The sequence below is a fragment of the Sabethes cyaneus genome, chromosome 3 (assembly GCF_943734655.1).
Source record: "Sabethes cyaneus chromosome 3, idSabCyanKW18_F2, whole genome shotgun sequence".
Lineage (NCBI taxonomy): Eukaryota > Metazoa > Arthropoda > Insecta > Diptera > Culicidae > Sabethes > Sabethes cyaneus.
This window is the reverse complement of record NC_071355.1, coordinates 115062374-115070885: the sequence shown is the minus strand read 5'-3', so window position 1 is coordinate 115070885 and position 8512 is coordinate 115062374. Positions and strand designations below refer to the sequence as shown.

At 38.5% G+C, this 8512-nt stretch overlaps 1 protein-coding gene across 2 annotated transcripts in view; it reads right to left on the bottom strand.

Moving 5' to 3' along the window:
- The window catches only part of LOC128744040 (GAS2-like protein pickled eggs), a 595332-nt gene that overhangs the window by 347208 nt on the left and 239612 nt on the right, over nt 1–8512 (bottom strand). The gene's annotated exons all lie outside the window — the stretch shown is intronic.

Below are 8512 nucleotides of genomic sequence, written 5' to 3'. Positions count from 1 at the left end.
AAACTTCTTGGTCATCTTTCTGAACCAAATGTCGTCTGAAGTAACAGTCTAAATTATAGAGCGGCCAGCTTCTGTCAACATCGCGAAGAAGTTTCACTTTTTTGTTGAAACCACTGTCTTGCGGGCATATGGGGCACGTGACCCACGCAACTTGTTTGCTACCTACCGCGAGCTCCACTTGAACATCTAAATTTTTGATTGCGTCCATAAATATCACGTTTCTTTCATCGTTTAATGGGCTTGAATTTGATTAAAAAGAAAATAGAATCTGGTCAGTTTGACTATTACAATTTCTTACCTGATCGAATAATGACGCTTTATTCGATTTACGATAATGATTGTTTCTTCGTTGACATCTATTTCGCTTCGTGGTTGCGATCTTACTGCTTCATTTCTAATACTTGTTTTGATGCCATTCAACTTTATTGTAGTTGCAATGGCCATCAAGACTTTTCGATCAGCCATCGTGAAGCAGAAGTTTTCGGGAGCCTCCCAAAAAGCTCCGTTATAGCTTTTCCGCGAATGCCATTCGCGGACCACACGAATATGTTCCGGGCTCCTAAGTTGCTTTTGCAAGACATCAATGTCCGCATTGCAAACTTCGCCCAGCGAAGCCAATGGGCTGCCAACCCCTCCAGATTTAGAATTTGTATGATTCGGGAACTAATAATTCCGACATCTTCGGATATTCGTCCCCAAAAGCGATCCTGTGTATATGTTTAAATTAGTATATATCATTACTTACAAAGACGCTTAAACTAGGAGTGGTACTTTACTCGCTTTTCATCGACACTATCAACAGATACAACACTTTCCATTTTATTACTTGCTCCAGCTTTTGAAAATAATATTTGTGAATTATATGAACCAAACCTCTCAGGTCAATGAGATAAAACGAGCGTGAAATAAAACATTACATTTGGTCGGCGTTACCAACATTTGTTTGTTAGCAGAGAAAAACTGAACTAGAATAGTCAAAATGTACTGCATCGAGCGATTCGCTACTTTTTATTGCTTCAATCCCAGTAAACCATTTGGTTTGTATATCTCGATTGCAACTGAGATATATACGAAATCATATCTGAACGAAAAAGTTATATTTCACGCCATATAAGAACATATATGTACCAAAGTGGAGGTGATATACGTGCGAAAGCTTTGACAATTATTTGTAATTCTTTTTTGCGTAGTTTTTATAACACGCAACTAAATACTCCTGAGTATATGATTAAGATATAATCAAATATTGCAATCGTCTATACTGCTTTATAATTCACAGTCATGAATTGTATATGAAGGCATGCACGACTGCAAAACAACTTATTGTTCACTTCGATTTGACATACTCTAATTATTATACAATTCCAATGTGAAATTGGCATGAAAACGATTTATTATGAACTTTCTATTATAATTTTGTGTTATCTGGGATGTTACACTTGACTGTAATTATTGGATTTTTGATTCATAGACTTATTGATTCATACACATGTTATGCACGTTATGATAACTTACTGTCATTTCTTAACCTCTGTTAATCTCATTAGATAACATGCTATCCTATGGCCAAGAAGTAATTGAAAGGTGAGGACAAATCTATGTATTAAATATATTTACAAATATTAATGCTCATATTAAATATTTTTATAGAAGCGATTTACCCCGTGCCTTAAAAGCCTTAAAAGTGAACTCTGTTCAAGTGGAGCGGGATATTAATCGTACAAATGTAATTTTTGAATTCTTGTTAGACTTTTTGTGTAGTAATTCACGTATTTCCGTTCGCATTGGACAGTTGCGCTCCATGCGGTTTTTGAACGGAATTCTTTTTCGCTGGATTCTGGAGTGCTACGGTCCACTTTCCGTTCCGTTCGTGTGTGTAGTCAAGGCTCGCCTTTGTTGCAGTTAAACGGGGAAGAGTGGTGTTTTTCGCCAATTTTGCGTTCACTAAAGTGTACACGGCGGTCGTCAATTGCCGCGCGTGTTTTACCGGCCCTTTTAACGTTACACTCCGTGGCCAAAGTCCGAGAGCCAACAATTAGGACACGTCGTCAATTGCGTGCCTTTTATCGAGTCTGAGGCCGGGGTTTCATTCCGTTTCGGGAGATCTATCACGGAAACGTAGTACGTGGGGTCTTCCGGGCACGTTGCACAGTGGCGCTCCTCCATACAAAGCTTGGCCAAAAGTCAAAAGTTACTTCAAATCGGCTGAGTATAACATCTTTAACTAATTTTGGGGCACTGATTTCAAATTTGGGATCAGAAATCGAAAAAAATGATCGCTCATTAGGGTGTTTCACAAAATTTTATAAAAATAGTTTCGTTTTTTACTTGTTTGATAGTGGTTTTTGTTTTTGAGATGGCAAATTTTATATTTGCCGTTGAAAGCATAAAAAACTTGTATAATAATGCATTAGGGTGGTTCACAGACCATAAAAAAATTATTACAAAAAAAACTTTAGTAAATCCACTATTCCACTAAACTCGATATCCACTAAACTCGTTCATACTATGGAATTAGCTCTTCGAAGCGTCATCGTAAGATATCTTCGCTATATAAAAATAAATTCAAATCGGTTCAGTAATTCAACAGCTACGAATTTTTAAAGAAAGAAAATTGGTCAAAAATAATGATTTTTGGTACCACCCTAACTCAGGAAAAGACACCCTAAGAGTCAAGTGAAAAGTCAGGGGCCTTAAATTTTCCGAAAAGAAACAGCTACACAAAATTTGAACAAACTTGGAGCATTTTTAATTGGGACTTTCGTGGAATTCTCCTATGGAAGAGAAAATCATTCCTTCATGTAACAAGAAGAAATCACTTCTGTATACCCGCCAAAAAATCGATATTACTCCCTTAGCGCAGCAAAGCGCAGAAAGCCACCTAGTTTTCCGAAAAGTAGAGAAAATTTCGTATAAGATGCATTTAACGTGATCGTTTTCTGACGTTTCCCACCACACTTTCTTGATCGCTGAATATTGGTGTTGAGTTTCCCATACATTTTGTATGGAAGAACAAAATATCATTCTTCAACATGTTCAACTTCAGACATTTGTCAAAAATTCATTTTAACTTCAAACTGGCTAGAATTTTCAAGTTAACCTCCCAAAGTATTCTAGAAAATGATAAAAATATAATAATAGCAAAAACTTGAAATTGGATTTTTGACTTTTGGCCAGCTTTGCGCCATAGTGCGTTGTCCTCTGCTAAGGACAACACCCGGGTACGAATGACCTTAGCCATTGCGTCACTCTTGTGAGTACTAAAATCGGAAGTTCGGCTTCCTTCCAGCCGAACCACCCTCCGCAGCTTTAGTTTCGGGCAATACACACACGGACACCTGGCGACGAGTCAACCGCCATCGACCGTGACGTCGCCATCTTCGCCTTCTACCAGGACAACGCTAGCCGTCGTCGAGCATCGTCAAAAATCCTGCGCAGGTATGTGATACGTTTATGGCCATAAACTCAGTGCTAGAAAACCTACAAAACAACTGTCCAGCCCGAACGTTATACAGTTACTGAATACAAAGTTCAAGCTATTTTACGTTTTTCATTCTTACGTTTGAGCAGAGTTCATTCTAAGGATCACTCACTCTTCCTTTCGTTGCCTTCACTTTGGTATTTCAGCTTCGTTCCGGGTCGTAACGTTCGCGGGTTTGGACCTAGTGGCATACTTGTTTTTAGCGAAGCGGTTCTCTTGATACCGATCTGTTTTCAGTTGCGTAACCCCTGTACCGTTCTAGCCAACCCCTGAGAAACATCTCATACTAAACATTAGTCGGGCAAACCTAATACGACAGGTGGTCTCTTGGGTTACCGGGAGTAGCGCATAAGCTACCAAGTTAAAAATAGAAATTTCTTAAAGGTTAGTCTACGAACGGTTACATTGGCGCCCAACGAAAATTTATACAAATTAGCGAATTTAAGTTTGGAGAAATTTTATAGATTTTTTGGTTTAATTGCCTGCCTACAGGTCTTTGCTTTTCTTCTTTAAATAGAGCTGAGCATTTCTTTTGAGTGCGAGAGCAAAGAAAAACTAATTGATATAATTACTTGTTTGTTACAATAACTTTTTCTTAATATCTTTGATTAACATTTTTTGTAAATATATTTTTTGATCATTAATTTTAGATACTTTTTTTGAAGATTATTACTGTACTGGATTGGAGGAAGACCGAAATCGAAGATACCGCAGTGAGAGCGATATGAGTTACCACGGTTCGAATCGCGAACGAAAACGGAAAGAGACACGTATGCGCAATCGTAGTAGACACTGTTCTTCGTTATCTGAGGATGAGCTCTAGCGTAGGTACAACCGCACGCGTAGAGATGATCGCGACTGTAGAGATGATCGCAACCGTAGAGACGATTGCGACCACGAAAATGATCGTGACCGTATATGACCGCGACCGTAGAGATGAATGCGACCGTAGAGATGATCGCGGCCGTAGAGATGATTGTGACCGTAGGAAAGTTCGCGACCTGAATAATGATCGCGACCGTAGAGAACGAAAAAGCGACCAATGTAGAGATAGGTCTTCATCGTCGGAAGATGATAGGCGACGGGATCGGTACCAAAACAGGTCGTTCGAAAGTAGAAAAATGGGATGTTTACTTTAGCGGAGATAGTCGTTCGGTGCAAGTAGAAGACTTTACATCGCGTTCAGAAATTGGCAAAGCACGAGAGAGTAAGCGAAGCAGAATTATTAGTTCGAATACACTACAAATTGAAAGGGGATGGTGGTTTACACGAGTACATCGATGTACCACGTGGAAAAAATTTGAAAATGAATTCGACAGCAATTGCGAGATTTGAAACAAAGAAAAGCAGAAACGTTCGTCGCATTCGTAAGCGAAATTGAAAAATTAAATCAGTGCCTGTAGGAATCATTTTCCACTAGGGAAATTTTTGAAACGGTGTGGGAGAATATGCTACCCACCCCACTACAGATCGAAATTAGCAACGATAGAAGTTCGAAATTTGAACCATTTACTAGATATGAATCATAGAATTGACGCAAGTGACCCGAATTTATATCGGTCAAGTTACGGCACATGAAATGACATTCAGAATCTGAATGCCCACTGCTGTTCAGAAGACGAGTATTCGCCAGCTGAAGAAGCTGCCGTAAATAATCTCCAAAGAAATATGAAACCGAAGAGAGATAAAAAGGAAGGTCAAAATGAAGTTCACAAGCAAGCAAAAACGAATATCGTGAAATGCTGGAATTGTCAGAAGCCAGGACACAATTGGCGTTCTTGTAAAGAACCTAAAATAATATTCTGCTATGCGTGTGGGTATGTTGGGCGAACGACAAGAACATGTGAGCGTAATCATTCACAAACCTCTTCGCAATCCAGTCAACGCAAGTTTTTAAACTAGATGCGAGGTTTCTGAGACGGAACCAGGATGCCTCGCAAAGAGATACGGTTTGAAAATCTGAACAAATTTGTGAAATTTGAAGAAACATTGTTGATTGATGTAAAAACTAATCTTGCATCGAAAATTAAAGTATCAGTTTTAGGAACTGAAGTTTTAGCTTTACTTGACTCAGGAGCTGGCATTAGCGTATTAAATTCAACTAAAGTGTTAGAAAATCATGGGCTAAAACTTTTAAAGGCAAATGTGAAAGTAAGCAGCGCGGATAATACCGAGCATAGATGTCTAGGCTACGCAAATGTACCATCACATTTGCTGGAATAACTAGGGTAGTTCCGACTAAAATAGTCCCTGAAATTTCCAAACCACTGATCTTGGGGATGGACTTTTGGAATGCTTTCAAATTCGTCCAGTAATTGGGAAAAATAATAGCCCTATTGAGATTGATTTACTTCATATTGATGGGAAACCATTGATCAATACGCTTTCAATGGAACATGAGAATTATTTAGAAGAGGGCATTCATTTGAAAATTTATTCCCTGGAGCTTACAGAAAAAGAAGAAATTCTTTTGCATCGCTCTTAGCTAGAACCAGACGATTCTCTTGATATTCCGTCTTTGAAACTTCCGAGTAAACCAGAAGAGATCATCGAAACAATTGAAACAGAACATGATCCAACTGAGAACCAACGTAAACAACTGGTAGAAACAATAAAACTATTTCCGATCACAAGTGACAGAAAGTTAGGGCAGGCCAGTCTAATAGAACATGAGATTGAAGGAAGAGGATGCTAAAATGAGGGACTTACCTATGTACCGATATTCTCCAGGAATATGGGAAAAGATAGAAAAAGAGTTGGAACGTTACGAACAACTTGACGCTATCGAAGAATGTACGAGCGAATTTGCCAGTCCGTTAGTCCCCGTGAAAAAATCAAATGGAAAAATACGAGTTTGTCTTGATTCACCTCGCATAAACTCTATTACAAAAAAGATGCGTAACCCATGAGAAATATGAATGAGATTTTTCATAGATTGCAAAAGGCAAAATACTTTAGTATAATTGATCTGAAAGATGCCTATTTTCAGATTCCGTTGAAAGAAAATTCTAGGAACTATACAGCTTTTAGAACCCCAAAGGGAATTTTCAGATTCAAGGTAGTTCCTTTTGGACTTAAAAATGCTCCATTCACAATGAGCAGGCTGATGAATAAGGCAATGGGGTTTGATTTAGAACCGTACGTATTTATCTATCTGGACGACATAGTAATCGCGACAGAACATTTAGAAGATCATATGCGATTACTAAAAGAGGTAGCAATTAGGCTAGATAAAGCAGGCTTAACCATTTCGGTTGAAATAAGCCGATTTTGCAGGAAGCTGGTACGATATTTGGGCTATTTACTAACTGAGAACGGTCTAGTTATTGATAGTAGTAAACTAGAACCTATCTTAAACTATCCACGTCCTAAGAGTATCCGCGATGTTAGGAGGCTAATGGGTTTAATGGGGTTCTACCAAAAATTCATAAAAAGCTATAGTTATGTGACCGCACCAATATCAGATCTATTGAAGAAAGGGAAAAAATTTAAATGGACCGAGGAAGCGGAAAAGGCACTAGGTGAACTTAAATCTGTGCTAACATCATCACCGGTTTTAGCAAACCCACAATATGACAAACCCTTCACGATTGAGACAGATGCGTCACAACTAGCAGTTGGCGCAGCTTTAATACAAGAATCTCCTGGAGGAAACCGAATTGTGGCCTATTTTAGTAAAAAACTTTCCAGTATGCAAGTATGCGGCGACTGAGAAAGAATGCCTTGCAGTTTTGTTAGCAATCGAAAGTTTTAGGCACTACATAGAGGGAACTACTTTTAATGTCATAACAGATGCTAAAAGCATGACGTGGCTCTTTTCAATTACTACGACCAACGGAAATGCAAGGTTACTCCGCTGGGCATTGAAACTACAATCATACGACTTCACTATTCAATATAGGAAAGGAAAAGATAACATCCTTGTCGATTGCTTATCTAGAATTGACACTATCCAAATAGTAGATAAAGATTATGACGAACTACGAGATAAAATTAAAGCAAATAAGGACAAATACAAAGGTTTTAAAATTATTGGGATAAAAATTTATAAATGTGTGCACAACACCTCACAAGTAGAAGATAAACGGTATTTGTGGAAATATTAGGCCGTATGAATGAAACAGTTTACTTTGCTTTTCCCGCTTAAATCGTATGGGAGCATTTGCTCTATATCTTTTATTCATACGGCCTATTATCCACCATTCAATGAGCGAACAGAAATAATAAAAGTAGATCACGAACCTGCACATCTAGGTTACGAAAAAACTATATACAAGCTCAGGGAGAAGTATTCACCCATATTTTGTATTTCGAACGAGTTGAAATATTTCGATCGACTTGGCAAATATTTCGTTCGAGTTGTTTTTTCATATGAAGATCTTTCGTTCGAGCCGCTGTTTTTTCGAACGAAATGTCAGTTTCGAACGAAACATAAACCCGTTCGAAATACAGAATAGGGGTGATTATTGGCCAAAAATCGCAATTGACACCAAACTGTTTTGCAAAACTTGTTTAGCATGGAAAACATCGAAGAGCATAAACATTAATGCAACCCCACCGATGGGTTCGCAGAAAAAGAACTGCGACCACCCTTGGCAATTCATTACACTTGACTATTTTGGGCCATTTCCATCTTCAGGTAAATGTAGAAGTACCTGCTTATTAGCAGTAACTGACGTGTTCACGAAGTTTGTCCTGGTGCAACCATTTAGGCAGGCAACAGCACAGTCCTTGATTCAATTTCTAGAGCAATCTATATTTTGATTGTTTGGCGTACCTGAAGTCGTATTGAAAGACAACGGGAGCCAATTTACTTCAAAAGTATTTGGGGATTTATTAAACCAATATGGCATAACGCATTGGCTAACACCAAATATATTCGCGTTGACGAACGTAAGCTGCTGCCACCTCCAAAAGTTTACTGTAGGGGTGAAGCGGAATAGAAATTTCTGGAAGAGCGCAAGAGACCGAAACATTTTGGCAGATTTTCACCCACACGTACATACGGGAATTTCTATGAGTCTGCAAGAG